Genomic DNA, 21,406 nt, shown 5'->3' on the forward strand with positions numbered 1-21,406 from the left:
CAAAGACTTTCAAGAACAGAGTATATCAATAGTTAAACAGAGAAACCATAGATGAGAGACTGAGGATTACTTAGGAGGCTAGCCTGGGGGAAAAAAAGAATTAAGCTGCATGAATGTATGATGGAAGTACAGAGGGATGATGAAAAGCTGCAAAATATACAAACTGGAAAATGTATCACAAAGTTTCTCAGTAAGTAGTAGAGAATTTCATCATAATTGGAGTAAGCCTTTGTTATCATCCATAGTATTTGGGGAAAGCTGTACAAAGCATTTTGCTCAGCCTATGTTTTGGATTTGCTTTAATAACCCAAATGGTGCTGACTTCACAAGACGTTTCCTCAAGAGATGTCCCACTGTGTATGCTTAAGATTATTATGATGGATTGTGATTTACTGTACACTAAGTGGGGCCTTCCAAGTGTTGTTGTATTCTCATGGAGGTTAAATAGTATTCAGTGTGGAATACCGTCAAAACCATTTTGTGTTGTGGCAAGAAAACAACGCAAACAAAAAAGGAGCACCAACCTACCCACACTCACTGTGGCCAGTCTGCTTTTGCTGCCAGGTTAGAGCAGGCCTCAAAGGCTGGAGACAGCAGTATCAAAGTGAGTTCTCTGATGCTGGATAACAACATACTGCTGTGACTTCAAATTTTTAACAGATTTCTTGATTCTGCTGCACAGAAATGGCTGTTGGAGTAAAAAAAAAGAAAAAAAAAAAAGAAACAACCAAACTGTGAAAATATTAATTCTATCAATTTTTAACTTAGTATACTTGGGCTGCTCCTAATTACCAGTGGAACACCTGTTATTCGTTTTTTAACTTAATTTCAGTAGAATCCTACAGTGTGAAACAAGAAACATTAATGCTCCTCTATCTATTCCATGTTTCAAGAGAATGCTTTAGAAGTTTACTTTAACTTATTTCATTTATAAATAATTTTTATATACGTACTTATATTATTTGTTTAGATAATATATTTATTTTTCTTAGAAATAAGTATTTATTCTATTGTTGCAAGAGTCAATAAATCAACTGCAGTACAAAACAAAGATGGATGAAAAATAAAAGTGTAATTCAAATTATGTTTTAAATAAGACATTAACAGTACTTGGAGTACTGGTGTTGGCTCAATTGTCACAACAACTTGAACCTGAATGGTTTTTGCTCAACTCATGTCATCAAGTGATTCACTTGTGTATTATTTTTAAAAATTCTGTCTGACAGTGTTGACATATCATGTCCTTTGAGTTTCTCCCTCTTATTCAGAAATCAAGGCAAAAAGTTTGCTTTATAAAAATTTTAATAGATGCAGTATTGTCTCTGACCTTACTTGATCAAAGCGGTTAGTGTCAAAGTTTAATTGTGTTTCATGTGTTTTGGTGACATGTCTAAATCTTTCATGGATTCAATAAATTATTAACATCACAAGAGAATCTCAGACAGTGATAATATAAAATGGGAAAATTCTGTAAACTAATATTTGAGGCTAAAATGAAACTTTAATTTATTTAATATTAGCCTCTTTCTCCAACTCCTGGTAAAGATCAAAGCCTGAATAGATCTATGAGGCAGGGAATATTTAGGGTGTTTTTGTAGTTGGACTAAGAAAAAGAGTTTTCCTTAATTGGAGTACGTACTATGACAATCTTGATATTCCAAAGATTGTTTGCTCCTTTGGATTTTTTTGCAGGACTGTTACATACCTTGTCATTTACAGTCAGAAGTTTGTTTCTAGAGCTTGAACTGAGCAGACATGCTGACATTGAGCACAGTTCTTTCTTTTCAGTGACAAGAATACAGTTATTTTGGTTCCATCTTTATGTAGTTCGTTTCCTTTTTAATAATTTTATTAACAGTTTTACTAGTATTGTACTCTTCTTTCTAATACCTACCTGGATCTGTGGTCAACTGCCAGTCTTCCTCAAGCAGTGGTGGTAGGTTGTTACAGTAAGATCCATGTCCCAAGGTCTTTGTTGGTAAGAACATATCACAGATAATAGAGTCCCTTTCTCCTCCGTCTTGGATATTTTTATTTTCATATATTTCCTTGCCCTAGGCTGCTGCCTTCTGTCTCCTCTCAGCTGAATGTGAGCGTGACCCCACAGCCTCCCCAGGCTCAGCCCCTCTGGGATTCTTGTTTGTTGGGCTGCAGCTCCCTGGGTTCACTGAATTTCACTGAATTTCACTGAATTTTTTAGTGTTGGAAGGGACCATAGAGATCATCTAGTCCAACTCCCCTGCTAAAGCAGGATTGCCTAGAGCTTGTCAGAGCATGTTACTCAGGACTGCATCCAGTCAGATCTTGAAAATCTCCAGAGAAGGGGACTCCACAACCTCCCTGGGCAGCCTGTTCCAGGGCTCCGTCACCCTTACTGTGAAGAAGTTTTTCCTCATATTTGAGTGGAACCTCTTATCTTCCAACTTGTGTCCGTTGCCCCTCGTCCTCTCACTGGGAACCACTGAAAAGAGTCTGGCTCCCTCCTCCTTCAACCCACCCTTGAGATACTTGTAAGCATTAATGTCTCCCCTCAGCCTTCTCTTCTCCAGACTAAGGAGTCCCAGCTCTCTCAGTCTTTCTTCATGAGGGAGATGCTCCAATCCTTGAATCATCTTTGTTGCCCTTCACTGGACTCTTTCCAGTAGTTTGCCAGACCCTTCCCATTGAGGCACTGACAAAGCTCAATCCCAGGCAGGGGAGGGAACAGGCACTCGGCCCCAAGGCAGACCCTGAAACAAGCTCAGCCCAGCTCCAGCCAAGGTGAGCCCAGGCCAGCTCTGACACCTGTGCTCTCAGTTCAGGATAGAGCCCATGGATCTGCTAGGATGGCAAAAAGTCATATTCACTGCACTACAGCACTACATGTGGAATTCATTAAATGCTTAGCTTTTTAGATTTCTAAGACAATCTTTTAAGTGGAGCTTTTCTAGGATCAGCTTTACACTGTGGCTGCAAAAATAACCATGTCAGTGCAACTGAGCGAGCAGTAAACTGTGGTAGATATCACAGAATCACAGAATCTCGGTGGTTGGAAGGGACCTCTGAGATCATCGAGTCCAACCACACAGCAAAAAAACCCACAAAACAAAACAAAACAAAAAAACCCAAAAAAGCCACACCACACCCACAACAAACACCACACCACACAACACCCACCAACCAAGCCCCATACCAACAGCACCACATATAACACCCCACCACACCCCGATAATCTCAGGCAAAAGGGCATGCCCTGAAGAGACACATCTACACATTTCTTAAATACTTCCAGGGATGGCAACTCCACCACTTCCCTGGGCAGGCTGTTCCAGTGCCTGACCACTCTCTCAGTAAAGTAATTCTTCCTAATGTCTAATCTAAACCTCCCCTGCTGCAACTTCATGCCGTTTCCTCTAGTCCTGTCATTATTCCCTTGGGAGAAGAGGCCAACACCCACCCCTCTACACCTCCTTTCAGGTAGTTGTAGAGGGCAATGAGGTCTCCCCTCAGCCTCCTCTTCTCCAAACTAAACATGCCCAGTTCCCTCAGCCTGTCCTCATAGGACTTGTTCTCTAGATCCCTCACTAGCTTGGTGGCTCTTCTCTGGACACGCTCCAGCAGCTCAATATCCTTCCTGTAGCCAGGAGCCCAAAACTGAACACAGTACTCAAGGTGAGGCCTCACCAGTGCCGAGTACAGAGGCACGATGACTTCCCTACTCCTGCTGGCCACACTCTTCCTGATACAGGCCAGGATGCTGTTGGCCTTCTTGGCCACCTGGGAACACTGATGGCTCATGTTAAGCCGGCTGTCCACTAACACTCCCAGGTCCTTTTCTGCTGGGCAGCTTTCCAGGTATGAGAAGGTATGAGAAGCCACAGGCAAGAAGATCAATATAGTAGGAAGCTTTGAACCTTGACTGGACTTGTTTCTGGACAGGCTGTTCATACCATTTTATTGGTTTTGCATGGCAACGTTTTGGTAGCAGGGGGGCAGGAGTCACTTCTGTGAGAAGGTGCTAGAAACTTCCCCAATGTCGAATAGAGTTAATGCCAGCTTCCTCCAAGACAGACCTGCTGGCCACGGTTGAGACAATCAGTGACAGTGGTAGTGCCTCTGTGGTAACATAGTTAAGAAGGGGGAAAAATATCCCTGCACAACAGCCAGAGAGAGGAGTGAGAATATGTGAGGGCAGGAGTCACTTCTGTGAGAAGGTGCTAGAAACTTCCCCAATGTCGAATAGAGTTAATGCCAGCTTCCTCCAAGACAGACCTGCTGGCCACGGTTGAGACAATCAGTGACAGTGGTAGTGCCTCTGTGGTAACATAGTTAAGAAGGGGGAAAAATATCCCTGCACAACAGCCAGAGAGAGGAGTGAGAATATGTGAGAGTCTTCCATGTGATGGACCCCATGTTGGAGCACAGGAAGAGTGTGAGGAGTTCTCCCCTTGAGGTGGAAGGAGCTGCAGAGATACCATGTGATTAACTGACTGCAACCCCCATTCCCCACTGCCACTGAGTGTGGAGGAGGCAGAGAATTTGGAATTAAGTTGAGCGCTGGAAGAAGGGAGGGGTGGGGGAAGGTGTTTTAAGATTTGGGTTTACTTCTCATTATCCTACTCTGATTTGGTTGGCAATACATTAAATGAATTTTTCACCAAGTCAAGTCTGGTTTGTCTGTAATGGATAGTAGTTGAGTGATCTCCCTGTCCTTATCTCGACCCACAACATTTTCCTTAAATTTTCTCTCTCTTGTCCAAATGAAGAGGGGAACGATAGAGCAGCTTTGGTGGGCATTCAGTCAGGACGAACCCACCGCAGCCATTGCACACTATTGGGTTTTTGGAGCAGGCTTCATGGAGCTGAGGCAGCCCTCTGCAACAAATGTAGCTCTTTCCCTGCCAGTTACATGAAAACCATGTAATTCATGAAAGAGGCTGACTTCTCCTGCATGCCATATGAATTGTGAGATGTAAAGACAGGGAATGATCTAGAGTTCTTCCAGTCTAACAAAAACCAATGCATTCAAGCAAGACATCACAGGTGATAATTTGTACCACACAAAACTGCTATCTTCCTTGTACATGTACAGTGCTCCTCTCACCCTTTGCTGGTTTAATCAATCATGTGCTATAGGTAACCTTAAACATATAAAAGGCTTACAATGTTTCTAAGATGTATGTCTTTGGAAACTGCACCAAAGAGGGCACTCCTGAAAGGACAGTAGCGTCAGTTACCTGGAGAAGCAAATAGTCCAAAAAAAGTTACTCTCAATTTATTTTTGATGAGAGCAGCTGATGAAAGCAGAAGGAAGAAAGGTGCAGAATTCAGAGACACATACACATCCATGCACCGAAACTTATATGGGTCTTGGCTATTCTGCAGGATGAGCCAAATGTCCATGGAGAGTTGAGGTTGCTGCAGCAACTCCAACTCAGTGTGTGCAACAGAACCAATGTCCCCAGTGGCTCCTGGATTCTGCCATTTTTTATCTTCTATGCTGCGAGGTTACACCCCCACTAACCTCCTGGGCCATCAGGATGATTTCTTCTTGGGGCTGGCTGCACTTGCATACCCCGCTCAGGCTCAACCAATACATTTCAGGATGATGTCTTTACTGGGGACAAGCTTGGTGTCACCAACTCTTCCTCTTTCGTGCTGGGGAGCTACAAATTTACCTCAATCTATATGGGAAGATGTGGATATCTTTGAAAGAATTCTCAGCATAGAAGGAATAGATGAGTAATAGCAAGTTCCAAAGACGACATATCTGCAGTCTTCCTCAGAGCAAGACTTGTCTAAGAGTGACTCTCAGTTCATTGATATGATAGGATGCACTTTACTCTGTAGCAGGCTGGACCTTTCTAAGACAAGATAAGTGACCCTGATAATTTTTAAAGGACATAATTTAGGTCCAGCTTCAGGACTTCTGGAAAATATTATGCTTCTTGCTTAAAAAAAATATAAAATAAATAATGTATGTATATGTATGTATAGATTTATGTATATGTGTGTATATATGTATAGAAAGAAACCAAACACGTACACTCATACACACACCATAATTGACACATCTCACTTTTGTCTTAAGATAGCAGCAGATGAGAAGTTCAGGGGTACTGACTGTAGTTATAGACAAGGAGGGACACCTTTGTTTCCCATCACCATTTGTACAGTTGATTATTTGTCTACAGACTGTATGGCAGAAACTTAAATTAAGTTACTTGTTCTGAAGTCCTTCAACTAATCAGAGATGAAGGCTGTTTTATTACTGAATATGCCAGTATTTGCTGACATATGAGTTGTGAATGGATGGCAAAGTGCATGAAGTGTCATGTTAGATATTTGTGATGAGAATGAATCATCTTGGTCCATTTTATACAAAAATCTAGTGCAATCATAAGTTCTTGGAAGAGTCCCAAGAACGAGAGACTTGGAAAACAATACATTAATTTACCACTGTCTTCACAAAGGTGTTGATTCATTAGCAATACTTTCATGGGAACAAAGCTCTGATATGCTTCAGAAAGATTGCTAGTGGGTCTAGACTGCTGAGTCAGGAAGAATAATATTATTTCCCCACAAAAGGAATCTTTTGTTACAGTCTACTTATGTTGAAGAATGAAAAGAAATCACTCCAACAAGTTTCTCTTCTGGCCATCTCTGCAGAATTGTGCCTTTATTGGATCACTGACAATCATTTCTGACCTGAAGAAACCAATCAGGGAATGATTCCACTATCCGTTTTCAGATGGAGGTGAAAGTAGCTTGACATTTACATCAGCAGCCAGCTCATCACGTCAATTTGTCTGGCTTGCAAACAGCTATGCAATCAAAGGGACCATTTCCGCAGTCATCAGGATGTGACTGGCAATGTCAGCTTGTCTTTCTCTAGAACATACTTGTGATCTGTGTGAATCTCCACCTTATAACTAGAGACAGCATTTAGAATTTCAATAGCAAGCACTCATCTAGTGCAAAGGTTCATTCAGTTGGTGTCAAAGTTCTTGCATAGTAAATGATAAGCACTTCATTCCCATCTGGTTATGTGTACCAGAGATTGACTCCAATGCCATAGACTGGAACATCACAAATGATAATCAACAGTGTCTGGTTGTCATATCAGATAAGCAGAATTAGATGTCAGTCACTTTGTCACATTTTTGAAATGCACTTTGTGCTGGAAAGTCCATTTCCATGGAACTGTCTTGTCAAAGAAGCAGAGAAGAAGTTTGATTATCATTGCTTTTCATGGCAGGGAGTTTTAGCAGCAGTTCCAAGGAATATCTAGAGACCTTGTTTGTGCTTTGGCTGAGATAAATTAAAATTTGCCTTCATTTTGTGCTGTTAAATATATATGTATCTATTTAGCCTCTTTCTATAACTGCAGTACCTGAGAAGGTGACAATCTCTTGGTTGCTCCTCTGCTTTCACTGTTGGTGGGCACCTCCATGGGCTGCAGAGGGACAAGCTGTGTCACCGTGTTCTTCTCCATGGGCTGCATGGGGATATCTGTTCCACCATGCAGCACATCCTCCCGCTCCTTCTTCATCAATCTGGACTGTTTCACATTTTCCTCACTCCTCTCCCTCACAGCTCCAGTGCAGCGTTTTTTACACTTTCTTATTGCGGAGGTGCCACCAGCATCACTGATGAGCTCAGCTTTGGCTAGTGGCAGGTCAATTTTGGAGCTGGCTGGAACTGACTGTCTGACATGGGAGCAGCCCCTGGTTTCTTCTCACAGAAGCCACCTCCACATACCCTCCATTAAAAAAAAAAAAAATTGCCAGATAAACCCAATACACAGATCTAGCTGTGCTTTTGTGAAACTTGTTCAGCAATAGTGACAAGTTTTCATACATGATCTTCTGCTCCTGGATGCAATGATTTCTGCTGTTTATGCTGAAACTTCAGCAGACTATTGCCATTCTTGTGACCAGAAATTGCAGTTGTGGCTGTGTAACAGAATACCTAGTGCTGAAGTTCATCAAGTGAACATAATTCCATGTGCTAACTGACCACATGAACAAGGTAGGACACACACACAGGTAGAACCACACGCTTTTCTATAGCTGCTACTAATTAAATAGAGTGAGAGAGGGAGAAGATGTGATGTCAATTCTTTCTGCATCAATAAGAAACAACCTCTTATGTGCAATTCATACTGTGCAAAATGAGTGCAGTAATGGAGTGTCCTTGAGTGAATACAAGATGCACTCTCACAGGACATAAAGCAGAGAGTAATATTCTACCATTAGAGAAGTACAAAAAGATAGTTAAAGGCATGCACTGCAAAATGGCTTGTTTTCCTCCTTTCCTTGCTTCCTACATATATTCCCAATAAACAGCTCACATATGTGTAGTTACTGTAATGTGTATAAAATACTATCTTCCAGCACAATGTTTACTTGGTGAAAGAAAGTTCAATTGCTAAAACAACACCTCCTCTAGAATACTAAAGGTTTTTAAACTTTGCAGCTGTTTGTTGGTTTATTTTTTTCCCTACAGTCATAAGAACTGTTTTCTTTACTGAATAACTGTTTTTTTCAACTAGCTTGTTCAAAAAATAGAAGGAATTGGTGAAAAACCTTCAGAAATTCTTAAATCCCGTTATCATTTCACTTAAAGATTTTCACTGATTCTCATAGACTTATACCTGATGGATTGTACAAAGATTTGAACCGAGGAACCAAGCAGGCATTTTTGTACTCACATAGCCATGAATACTGGCACTGTGTGTTAGGAATACCTACCATGTGTTATATTTAAAACAAAGTTCAGTATTTCAGGTGCCTTTTCATCAGGAATCTTTTTTTCAAGACACAAAGTTGCACATTTTTCTCTATGAAAGTTGATATTTCAGTATGTTTCAATTCTTTTGAAGAAACAATTTGAGAAAGCAGATATGCAGAGACATAGAAGACTAAGACCAAAGTAAGATTAAAATTTGAATTGTGAAATTTAATGTGTCACAGATATCCCGAGTATTTGCAGAATCATTCTAAGTGACTATTTAAAGCATTTTTCAATATTGTGTAAGCAATTGAAAAAGCAGTTAGTGACTAGTGATTGCCAAAGTCAATTACTGGCATAAACTTGCTAGAGCAAAACCGAATAGAAACCACTCAGTGCCTGCAAAACTTGATGTGACCTCAAAATCTAAAAAGTTTTATACAGCCACGTTTTAAAAATGTGTAGTTTGTCTAGAAGATGAGTTCAATGTTTGATCTCTGTTTCTCCAGTAATACTGGATGCTCAGCTCAGATCAGGATGCTAGTAATCCATGTAGTATCACATGGATAAAATATAGCTAGTCCTGAGGATCATTTTTTCCAATTATGTTTTGTTTGTACAAAAGTCATTCCAACAGACACAGTTTATCAGTGTCTTGGTCAAATACCCTAAAGGCTGTCCTTCCCAATTTTCCCTGATACCAAGGCCCACACCTGCAATGAGTGAAAGTGCTCAGAGCTATAATATTTTTATATAAATTGAATCTATAATCTAGTATAAACTAGTAAGAAAAACATGCAATAAAGACTGTATGAAAAGGTTATTAGAAAAAACTGTCCAAGTATACACTCTTTTTAAAATTGAATCTACAATTAAAATAAGAGCATTCGGGTATACTTATGTTCTAAGGTATAAGTTTTTTAAGTCTGGTATGTAAGAAAGAAGAAAGCATGGGAAGGAAGGGAAAGTCGAACTTTTTAAAATAACTTGTTATTTTTGTTGGTTGACAACTGGCAATTTGGAGAAAAATCCTCCCATTTGAATAACAGTAATGAATTTTAAAAGTATTTTAAGCTCTGCAAAACATTTTCTTTGATACAAGCCTTTTAAAATTAGAAAGAATTCTTTTAAGTTAGTGCAAATTAAGTTAATTTTTTTCTTTTGAAAATGTAAAATATATATATGTTTTGCTATTTCATAATTACAAAATATACAAAGAGTGTATAAGAGGTTTCTCTGTGGCTAAGTCTATACGTATTGTGACAATAATGCAAGAATGTTTATTTGTCATCTCCAGTAAAAATTTACTTCCACCCCACAACTAATAAGAGTGTATGAAATAAGGAGGGGAAGAAAACTGCAGAGAAACTACTGATGACTTATTCTCAATGGTGTTTACTCAGTCAAAAGCCAGCAAAATGTTCAGTGAAGGCACCTGCATCAAAACAAGGCTCAAAGAAAAACGCTGTGGTCTGGCTAAAGGAAAAGAGCACAATTCACACTTTGGTGGAGCCAAAAGCTTCCTATTTGCAAGGACATATATTCCTGAGTTCAAACCCATGTCTCCCACTATCTTTGTTTCTGTATAATGCAAAATTGTGAGGTCTTTCTATTCCAGAGAGGTCTCATTCAGCTGCACTCACTTAGAAGCCAGCAGAAATGGAAGTCTATTTAGCAACACCAGTTAGCTGAGCTCTTCTGCTCCCTAAACTCCTGCTCATGTCTCTTCACACTCTGTCAGATGCATTTTTAATTGGTATTTAGTAATAACAGACATTAATTCACAGTTGTATATTTGTCAAAAGGCTTTTTTAAATTGTACAATACCTTGTCTCCCCAACTAGTTATAGCTTGCTAAGCAGTGAAATTAGAGAAAAACGTACTTTAGATTTCAGCAAATGTGCTAAGTCTTTTGCAAAAATATCTTTGTATCTCAATCTTAATTTTGTCCAAACTTTTCCACAGTGGGATATCATCAATCAGCAGATGCTGAAAAACTAGTTGACACATTGTTGAAATGCAAAAAAGGAAATACACTTTCTGCCTTATGGGAGGTGAAGTATATATGTGTACAAAGTGAGACTGCAAAAATAATGTCAGTATTGAAGTCAGTACTAGACAAAAGCAGGTGTTGCAAATGGGAAAGAGCACAGAACTCAAAGTAAATAGGTTCCCAGAGAGGATACACATGCTAGAAATTATTTCTGTCACTGAATTCTAAATCACTTACAGCTGGATAGGTGTCTGTGCTTCTTTCTCCATCTCTATATCGAGCAGCTGTGTAGATGGTAAGAAACTGTAAAATAAAATTGGAGGAAAAGGCAAGTACCCATACTAAAACCAACAAAATAAAAGTATGTAAAATGAGGCATGCAAAGAAAGAGAACATTGATATGAGAAAAAGTGAGTTACTAAAAAATAATGAAAAGACTTATAAAAGGACAGTTACTTACATAGTTAAGATGTCAAATATAAATTTTAAATTAGTGTTTAACAAGAAAAAATAAAGAAAGCATTTTGCAAGTCATGAAAAGCTCAGAAAAAAAAAAGGTTTCTTAAAGAAGAGTCATGAAATGATTAAAGGGATGAATGGACTTACTTATTAGAAAACATTAAAAGGATAAATACAAATAGTTTAGTGAAGTAATTAAGTTAGGGAAGAGAGAAGGACATAATAAACAACTACAAACGTCTGAAGGCAGTAAACACCAAGGAAGGAGAGGATAATTTCGCCTCACACAAGAGAGTATAATTAGAAGTACAGGAATTAAAATTTAAAAAGAAAAAAAAAAAGACACTGAGCAGCAGAAAAAATAAAAAAAAGGTCGAAGTGGTGGGATTCCATATATCTAAGGGTAAGTAGATAAAAGGCCTGAAAAAATATAACAAAACAAAATGACAACAAAAAAGATTAAAAATTAGTTCTAAAGGACTGCGTGCAACTGCCTGACTACAAAATTTGCATTCCATGGTCATGGTTTACCTTCTAAAATAATACATTTTTAAAAATTACTGGAAATATTCTTTCAAAGATAATTTTCTCTACTTCTGTGTAAGTCTTTATCAGTCCCTGCCATCTCACTGAAACTTTGTGGGTTGTTGGGTGTGGAAAGTCCTTTGGGAAAATGAAGAAATCTTCCTGTAGAATCACAGTGAACATTTTCAAGGCATGACAAGCCCAGAGAGCACATGTGCAAGAGTTAGGTTTATTCCCAAAACCACAGAGGAAGCACAGAGCAAAGGGAAGTATGAGAGTCTCAAAGCCTGATATTCATCTTGCTTGATAGTAAAAGTTAGGACTTTATGTAGAGGCAGTGTCAGCCTTTCAGATCTGGACCCTGCTGTTCCCTGACCAGATATACTGCACAGTCCTTTCTGTGACTTTTCCTTTTTACCTTATCCTCTCTCTGTCCATTTCTTGTGAAGTTCAGACTCTATCACAATCCTTGTTGGTTTCTTTCCCAGCTCTCCTTCTTTCCCTATCTTACCTCTCCTATCAAATAATTCCCTGCAAGTTTCCCTTTTCTTTCCTTGCAAGGACGCTAATCTCTTCTTTGTCTCCTTTCTACCATTACTACCCTCTACTTTAGTTCTCTGTTCCATCCCCCTTAACATTCATACTGATGTTCCACCAGTGACATGGAACAAATATCTCAGTCCTGCACTCCCTCCCCTGAGTTTCCTTCTCCTTCTTCACCTGCCAAATTTCCTCATTCAAAGACAAGCTTTTGTGGTAGAAGGAAAAGAGGAGCCAGTTCATATTTTTTTTATGTTATATGTAGGAATACTGTACCAACCTATACTATTTCTAGTACAATAAGAAAAGTAAAGAAAAGATTCAAAAGGCAAGCCACACATCCAAATTTAAAGAACAATTTTCAAGCTCCTTTTGTGATTTTCACAAGAATAACATATAAGACACTTTTCAGGGTTTATTTTCTTTTTTGGGGCAAAGAGGAAGGCAGGGTTATAAAGTGAATAACCACATATTACCATGAGTTTTAATTGAAGAACAAATAGAGTATCTCAATTATTAGAGGACAGTCATGCCCTGGCATGGGCCTGAGCTCCAATCTATCTTTCTGTCTTTAGCTGCTGTTCCCAAGACATGTGATTCAATGGTAAAAGCAGCCAAATACATTCCTACTGTGTGTTATAGTTCCCTAATGCCCTCCATCAATCCTGATGCTCCTTTTCTTAACTAATGGACGTTGTTATACTGTCTATCACTATTCAGACTTGCATTTGTATTTTAAAAGCATCCTAGGTTGTCGTGCTTTTAAAAATTTATTGCATATATTTAATGTTTATCTTCCTATCAAGAGAATTAGGATAAAATAAAAACAGATATACAAAAGGAAATTTAATTATCAGCGTAAAGATACCTTTTAACCTCTCCAGATACAGAAAAGTGGGGTTTTCTACCTTTTCCAGGTGTTCTATATACTTCTGACAAATTTCAGAATTATATGTGGTAACTTTTTAGGAAATTAAATACACTGTTAAGATTGATTTGTGAGTTGTGAAGTGCCACACACCTGCTTGCTTTTATTTCACACTTTAAATGTAGTAACTGTGAATAGAGTTATCAACATCAACCGGTCCAGCTGGACCTGAATAACACTTGTAATCATCTAGGAAAATGCTGAATGTAATACAATGAAGCATCACAGTGATTCTACAAATAAAGCAAGTAGAAAATTCCATCAAAGTGTTATAGAGAAACCAGAAGCTGTGTATTTAGTTTACAACAACATAATAGATTTTTTTTTTGTTTGTTTCTACTGTGAATACATTTAAACATTAGTCAGATTCTTACAACTTTCTTCTTACTAAGAGTTATACATCTATGTGCTAAGAGTTATACATCTATGTGCTATCAGGAGTATCAGCTAAATGTACACTGTATAACTCAGTCTATGCTCTGCATTATCAGGCAGTTCCATACTATTCTATTTCCATAAGCCAGGTCACAAAAAGAGTGCTAATAAAAGTGTTTCTACTTCGAATGACAAGAATTATGTCTGGACTAGTACATTTTAGACATCTATGTTCCTTTTAGTATAACTCTGTTTGTTCAAGGTCAAACCCACTTGTGTCATATAAATCAGAAAACATTCTGGGGGCACAAATTATATCTTAAAAAACTCTTCATAATCTCAAAGATTTTTCCAGTTTTGGACTAAACATTCCACAAGTCTCCTCTGGTGCAGGCAATACATGTAATTAGAAAAACAAACCCCTTTTCAATTCCCTAATAGTTCTCAGCTGTTGCAAAGGCCTCTTTGAAAGGCTTCTTAGAACAACTTCTTTAAGCCTGACAGACTTAAGAGTAGTTGCAACATCCAGAGGACAGAATGTCAGTTTAAAGCTGCTTTTAGTTAAATACCTCTCAGATTTCCTGCCAAGCACTTCTTTGTGGGACCAGCAGATATCAGGAGCTACACATTGTTGCTCTTTCCCTTTTAATATTTTTGAGGTAGTAGCGGGAAGTCTAGAACGTGTCAGAATCTATTTATGAGTGGCTGCCACTAGCTGACCTTTTTTATCCAGTGTTTTCTAATAAGTAAAGAATTAGCACCCAAAGAGTAACAGTTTGTAATTTCCTGTCTTAACTATGATATGGATATTACCCTTTTGAACTCTATCATTACCCTCTTACTCTTCTGAAAATGATACATAAAATTAAAATCAGTAGCTGAGAATATAATTTGTTCCATTCGAGCCACAGGAAAAAAAAAAAAGCAGTAAGAGAGCTTGCATTTTCAGACAGCAAATTGCAAGAGCATACTGCATTTAGGTAAGTCTATATCCACTTAAATAATAACTTTGGCTGTCCAAAATCAGTGACAAAGAGTTATGCCAACATGATACATTTTTGAAAATCTTCCTTTCCATGTCCTGAGAAAATTAATCTGATGAGAAAAAAAAAGAGACACCAAGATAGAAAATCTTTATGCTTAAGTACAGTATATATTCTATATTCTCTCAGATATCAGGTCACATCCCAGTGGTAATAAGGTCTTAATTTTGAGACTAATACAGAAATGGCCATTGGTGTAGTTTTGGGTTTTTTTCCCCCAGTATTTAATATTTATCCTTCATGCTTGTATTAACCAGCCTGATTTGTTGAGCAGTGTTTCTTTTCACTACAAAGGTTTCATATTTGGCTTTAAGATTATTTCAGCATTCATTTTTTTCAAAGTTTAACTTCCTTAACCTTAAAAAATCTAATATAATCTTTAAAAGACTTTCCCATTTTTTTCCCCTATAAAAAACATTCACCACATATTGGTCCTATCCTGCTATTCAGAGTTGGACAAATGTACATCTGACAGGCATCTGAAGAAAGATTCTCCAGACTTTGGCCAGGAGTGAGGACCAAATACAGTTATATTATGTTGGGGCATTTGTGCTGTCTAAACAGACTGTCATATGTATTGAATCTATTAGCATCTCAATAGTCAGTTACCTTTCTCCGGTCAAGAACATCCTGCAAGACAACAGAAGCACAGTGACTTTCATGGCCTGACTGATTTATCTTGAGATTTCCCCTATAATCCTCTAAAAATCCTGAAAATGATTCATGAAAATGATTCTCATTCCTCTGTATTCTGGCATTCAAGAATCCTTATAAGTAAGTAAATAAATAAATAAATAAACTGCAAGTGGAAAAATTAGACTGTGTACTCTTTTGTGGTGGATTGACTTTGACTAGCCTCCAGGTGCCCACCAAGCCTCTCTATTTCTCCCCCTCCCTGACAGGACCAGGGAAGAAAATGTGAGCATCTCCTTCCCCTCCTTCTTCACTGACTTGAGTGTCTACAGGGCTGTTTGTCTCACATATTCTCATTCCCCTCTCCCAGATGTTGTTGCAGAACTTTTTCACCTTTTCCTAAACATGGAGGTGCTACCGATATCACTGGTGGGCTCAGACTTGGACAGCAGTGGGACCATCTTGGAGCTGGCTGGAACTGTCTCTGTCCAACAAGGGGACAGCTTCTGGTATTATCTCACAGAAGCCACCCCTACAGCCCCCTCTTCCCTCTGCTTTCCCTGTTCCCCCCTCCCCCCCAACGCCCCCCCTCCATGTTGCTATGTAAACTCTTTTAAATAAAAAAAAAAAATCCATCAAACCAGATTCATAGCTGATGTAAATCAGCAGTTCCATCAGCAGAAGCAAGAAGATCTGCTATTTGAATAGAGTGTAAGTGTATGTGCATTTATAGGTAATAAGCTCCATACAGATTATCACCCAGTAGTTTGATACAATATTAAGCCTTATATAAAATAGCCGCAGGAGGCTATATTGTATTGAGCCCCAGAAATCAATACTCTAATTTACTTCTCTGGCCAATGATCACAATCCAAATCACCCATAAAGAGAGTCAGAAATAACAAGAAAAGGTATAAACTGGTCATTCTCTTTGGAGAAAACTTAAATTCTTCAGATGGATAAGGGAGAACCCATAAAGGTCAGTGTTACAAACAGGTGATAAAACCATAACTTTTGTAAGCAGCTGTTGTAACATGCGAGATTTTTTGGCAAGGTGTTTTAGTTTCGAACTTAAAGCATAGCATTAAAAATGGAAGATCAAGACAAGACTTAAAAGCAGCCAGAAGCAGTGAAGAGAAAAATGCCACACATATAAACATGCCTAACTGGATAGTTTGGGATTAGGAGAGGTTGGGATTGTTGCTTTATAATTCCAGGATATTCTACCCAAAATAATTTTGAAATCCATTTAACTCAGGAGTTCATGTTATATATACACCATTGGCATCTTTTGCTATACTGTAAGTGTTTAGGATGTTTATATTACATATTTGAAGTATAGGAACAACATCCACAAAGGTCTTTCATTGTTTATATATCATGATTATGCCTACAGAATGTCTTACACCAAAATATTTTTATATTCATATAAGATTTTAATTAATTATGAAATAATGGAATTATTTTTATCATTACTATTATTATTATTATTAGCAGCAATAACAACAGCATAAAATTTAATAAAATTCCACTCATAATAGCTTTGATTCTAGTTTAGACAGGCCATGCGGTAAGATAGAAAGAACCTAGGCCCTTTGTGTTAATCTTAACCAGTGAATGTTATTGCAAGAATACTATTGAGGAAGAAACACAGAAAGAAAAGACAGTAAAAAAAAAGAAAAAAGGAAAAAGCTTTGCTGTTAGAATGGCTGCCTTAACCAGGCAGCAGCTGATTAACAGATCGACACATAAAAAAGTACACTCAAACACTTAGATGAAGCGTGAGAAGGAATAGAAAGAGCTGTTGCATGAATAAATCTGACATAGAGATTCCCAAGGTTTCTTTGCCAGGTTCAACAGTAACAGCAGTAGCTGACACCTCTACTTGTGGTAATAAAGTAGTAGCTGTTTCTGTGCCAACTCATATGCCCATCTGAGTGTTATGCATGCTATAAGAGGATGTAAACAGTCCTTCAGGAAATTATGAGTTAGAACAAAATGAGGCATGTACAGCTGTTGCTGTTCCCTGATTATTTTGCTCTGCAAACAGGCTGTCTTTGGAAGCCTGTCCTAAGTTAGGATCAAAGACTTATACATGTTTTGTCATTTTTTTTCATTCTGATCTTTGCCGAGCTCTTCTTTCTTGAGATTGGCTTTAATTTATCGATTTATTTATTTTTTGCATTTATTTATTTATTTATTTAAATTCAGAAAATTGTTTGATTTTATCACATATCTATCTGAAAACAGAGTAGTTATTGGCTGTTCTGGTTTGAGGTAAAACAGAACCAATTTTCTGTTCAGAAATTTTACCTTGCAACTAGGCCTCTTCTAACTAACTGAACTCTCTGAAACTCTGAAATTTGCTGCATATTGTGATCAGAGTGGTAAAACCTGATTTGTTGTAATTTATGCCAAAGAATGGTATGCAGAGAGGTTGCTTATACTTATTGCTGTAACAACCAAGGTCAGCTTTGTTATTTGCCCCATTGGAGGACTGGAAGTGGAAAAGCATAGAGGGGTTACACCAGTAGGGAGGAGCAGACAGGACAGGTGACCCAAAACTGACCAACAGGGTATTCCATCCCATCTGCATCATGCTCAGTATAAAAGCTGAGGGATTACTCCCAGACTGGACTCAGAGATGGATGGGAACTGGATTCTGGGTCTAGATTCAGGAACACACAAATTGTGATCAAAGGGTCAGCACTCTTTCTTCAATGGGCGATGGCCGAGGAGAACTCTGTTCATCTGCCAGGTTACTATGAAGGAGTTGGGCCAACCCCTGTGTCTCAATGACCTTTTTTCCTTTAATCCACCACACTAACTTACTCCTAGACTCCTTAATTAAGACCATTTCTGAAACCCTCACAGGTGTAAATGGTTCTTATATAGGCAATGTCATCAATTTCTTGGACAGCTTGAAACAGTTAATATCACTCATGACTTCTTCAGCAACTTGCAGAGTTGACCTTTTGCTAATTTTAACATGTTATCTCAGTAGGTTAGCACTAACTTGCTCTCCTTTGGCCTTCTGACACCAATTCTTTGAGTCATGTAGTGCATTAGTAGAAGATGTGATAATATTGATCTGATATAATTTCAGGTTGGGCATACTGCAAACCACAGTTCTTCACAGGGGCAAGTAATTTCTTTAGTTTCATTCTGAGGTCTCAGTTTTATCACTATAGGCAGATTTGCTGTTGTTGTTGTTTCCAAATTTATGAAGTAATGGAATGGTCTCTGGGGATAATTATTAGTATTGTTCATGATAAGTAATTAAACTACAGGGCAAAAATAATTTTAATTACATTTACTCTATCTCACATGTTAAGGTTGTTTCCTATCTCCAGAGGTCTTCTGTGATATTTTGTATAACATCTCTTCAATTATCTTTAGCCATGTTCTCCAACCCTCAGTTAAGCCTTCCTCCTAAAAAGACTTTTAATTTTCGACTGTGTTCCTATTTCTGAATTTGTTGCAACTAGAAAAAGAGTAGTAGAAAAGTTAAGAAAGCTATGATTAAAATTCTCTGTAACTTAAAAAATACTAAAATAGCTTTGTTGCTAAGAGCTGCTGTATCTAGATCTCACACAATGAATGGAATTATATATACTCCAGGAGAGAAGTATATTCATGTACACCACTGGGCAAAAAATAAAAGTCATAAACAAGGAGAATCCAGTGGTGGACTCAATTTTATTTCTAAGTAAGTTTCACACAAAAGGAATTATAGTAACTAATGGATTGAAAATAATTGTAAATCTAATGGATGTATGGACTCATGTATGTTTGGCATGAGGGTTACTAATATTTGGCCTCAATTTTGTAGTCTAATGTCTTGAGTGAGATAGGTCCATCTTTTAATTGTTCTTTCTTTTTCTTCCTCTGTCATTTCTCTGTACCAAGATGTCTGGATTCGTGTAGCTGTAATTGATTTACAACCAGTGGTTTTCCCTCAGGGGGTGAATTTGGCCAAAAGTGCCTAAATAACAAGCTGTATTGGTTGCCCACACAATGCCATGCTAAAAAAAAAATAATCAGTACATCAACAGTCTGTATGCATTTCAAGTTAAAACAACCAAGAGGAAGGGCACGTAAATCCAACAACCTGGAAATCACATAAAATTTACATTATATAATTAAGTTCCTAATTAGTTTTCTTTCCTCTTCTATTTTATTTTAGTTTGGAGGATTTGCCTGCAAATAATCAAGTCTTTGTCACATGTACCTAATGTAACAAGGCAAACACCAAGTTTCATCATTTCTTAGTTTATCAGTAATTTTCACACAGAACAAAAACTTACAGATTTTAGGAATAAAATTAGTAAAGAAATCACTTCATAACAAAAAACTAAAGGGCTATGTGTATCCATTCTTCTTAATTAAATAGAGCTAAAAGGGTGATACATAGCTAGAAATTCTGCATACATGTGCATGTGTTTGGACATGTCTGCCTATGTGTTGGCACATAGCTTTGAAGATTATGAACACTAATTTAATTTTTCATGATGAGAAAGAAGAGCTCCTCCGTATCAAAAGCGAAGCTCCTCATACATTTAAGAGACTTTAACTACCTCAACATTTGCCATAAAGACAAGATGGGACAAAATCCAGGTGACTTTTGGAGAGTTGAAAGCAAGCTCTAGACAGTGAATTCCTGAGCTAAGTGAGGCACTTTATTGTACCTGATGAGGTTACAGGGGTTTGGACCAGATGATGTACGGAGGGTCCTTCCAAACTTACTTGAGAAGCTTCACATTTGATAGTGTGAAGAACTGAGCATTTTGTTATATAATCAAAATATATGTATGCTTATGTGTATGTATATATATATAACAGAATCACAGAATCACAGAATCGCCTAGGTTGGAAGGGACATTTAAGATCATCTAGTCCAACCATAAAAATACCAAATAAAAAAACCACACCACCACACCCACACCCACACACCACCAACTAACACTAAACCATATTCCCGAGCACCATGTCAATGCGTCTTTTGAATATCTCCAGGGATGGTGCCTCAACCACTTGCTTCAGCAGCCCATTCCAATGCTTGATAATTCTTTCTGTGAAGAAATTTTTCCCAACATCAAACCTGAACCTCGCCTGGTGCAACTTGAGGCCGTTTCCTCTTGTCCTGTCGCCTGTGACTTGGGAGAAGAAACCTACCCCTGCCTCTCTACAACCTCCTTTCAGGTAGTTGTAGAGAGTGATAACATCTCCCCTCAGCCTCCTCTTCTCTGGACTGAACAACCCCAGCTCCCTCAGTCTCTCCTCATAAGACTTATTCTCCAGACCTCTCACCAGCTTTGTTGCCCTTCTCTGGACTCGCTCCAGCACCTCAATGTTTTTCTTGTGGTAAGGGGCCCCAAACTGGACACAGTACTTGAGGTGAGGCCTCACCAGTGCCGAGTACAGGGGGATGATCGCCTCTTGGCTCCTATTCACCGTATGTATACATACATTCCATTTTTCAAATACCCAATATACAAAAGGACTCATACTGCCTCCCTACTCTGCTTTTTTTTTTCCAATTTTTAATAGTTTTCATCATAGTTTTTATTGGGTTTGATTCAACTTTGACAGATATATATCTCAGTTTTTCAGCTATTCATTTTTTCACCTTTAAGGCATCACAGAATCAAAGAATGGCTGAGGTTGGCAGGGGCCTCTGGAGATTGCCTAATCCAACTCGTCTGCTCAAAGCAAGTTCAATTAGAGCAGATTGCCCAGACCTCTGTCCGGTTAGGTGATGAATATCTATGCAGATGAAGGCTGCACAAAATCTATTGTCAACCTGTTCTTATGTTTGACCAACTTCACGCTAAAAAAGTACTTTCTTATGTTTCAACAAAATTTGTCGTATTTTTATTTGTGTTTACTGCACATTCTCCTGTCACTGCATACCACTGAGAAGACTCTGGATCTGCCTTTTTTATACCATCCTAACAGATAATTATATAGGTATTTATATATTAAAGACTATTTGAATAATTTATCATAAAGCTTTATGTTTATGTTATTTTAAAGCTTAAAAAGAGGGAATAAGGGAATCTAAGAGGGAGGGTTGCTAAAGATTTTTTTTTTTTGCTTTTCAGTTTAAATAAATTATCCTGACAGGAAACTGATTCAGAAATGCAAATCAAATTCTTTCAAATTTTTGGTTGACAGACTAAAATGCTTTGGAGGTTA

The sequence above is a fragment of the Calidris pugnax genome, unplaced genomic scaffold (genome assembly GCF_001431845.1).
Source record: "Calidris pugnax isolate Ruff unplaced genomic scaffold, ASM143184v1 scaffold44, whole genome shotgun sequence".
Taxonomy (NCBI): Eukaryota; Metazoa; Chordata; class Aves; order Charadriiformes; family Scolopacidae; genus Calidris; species Calidris pugnax.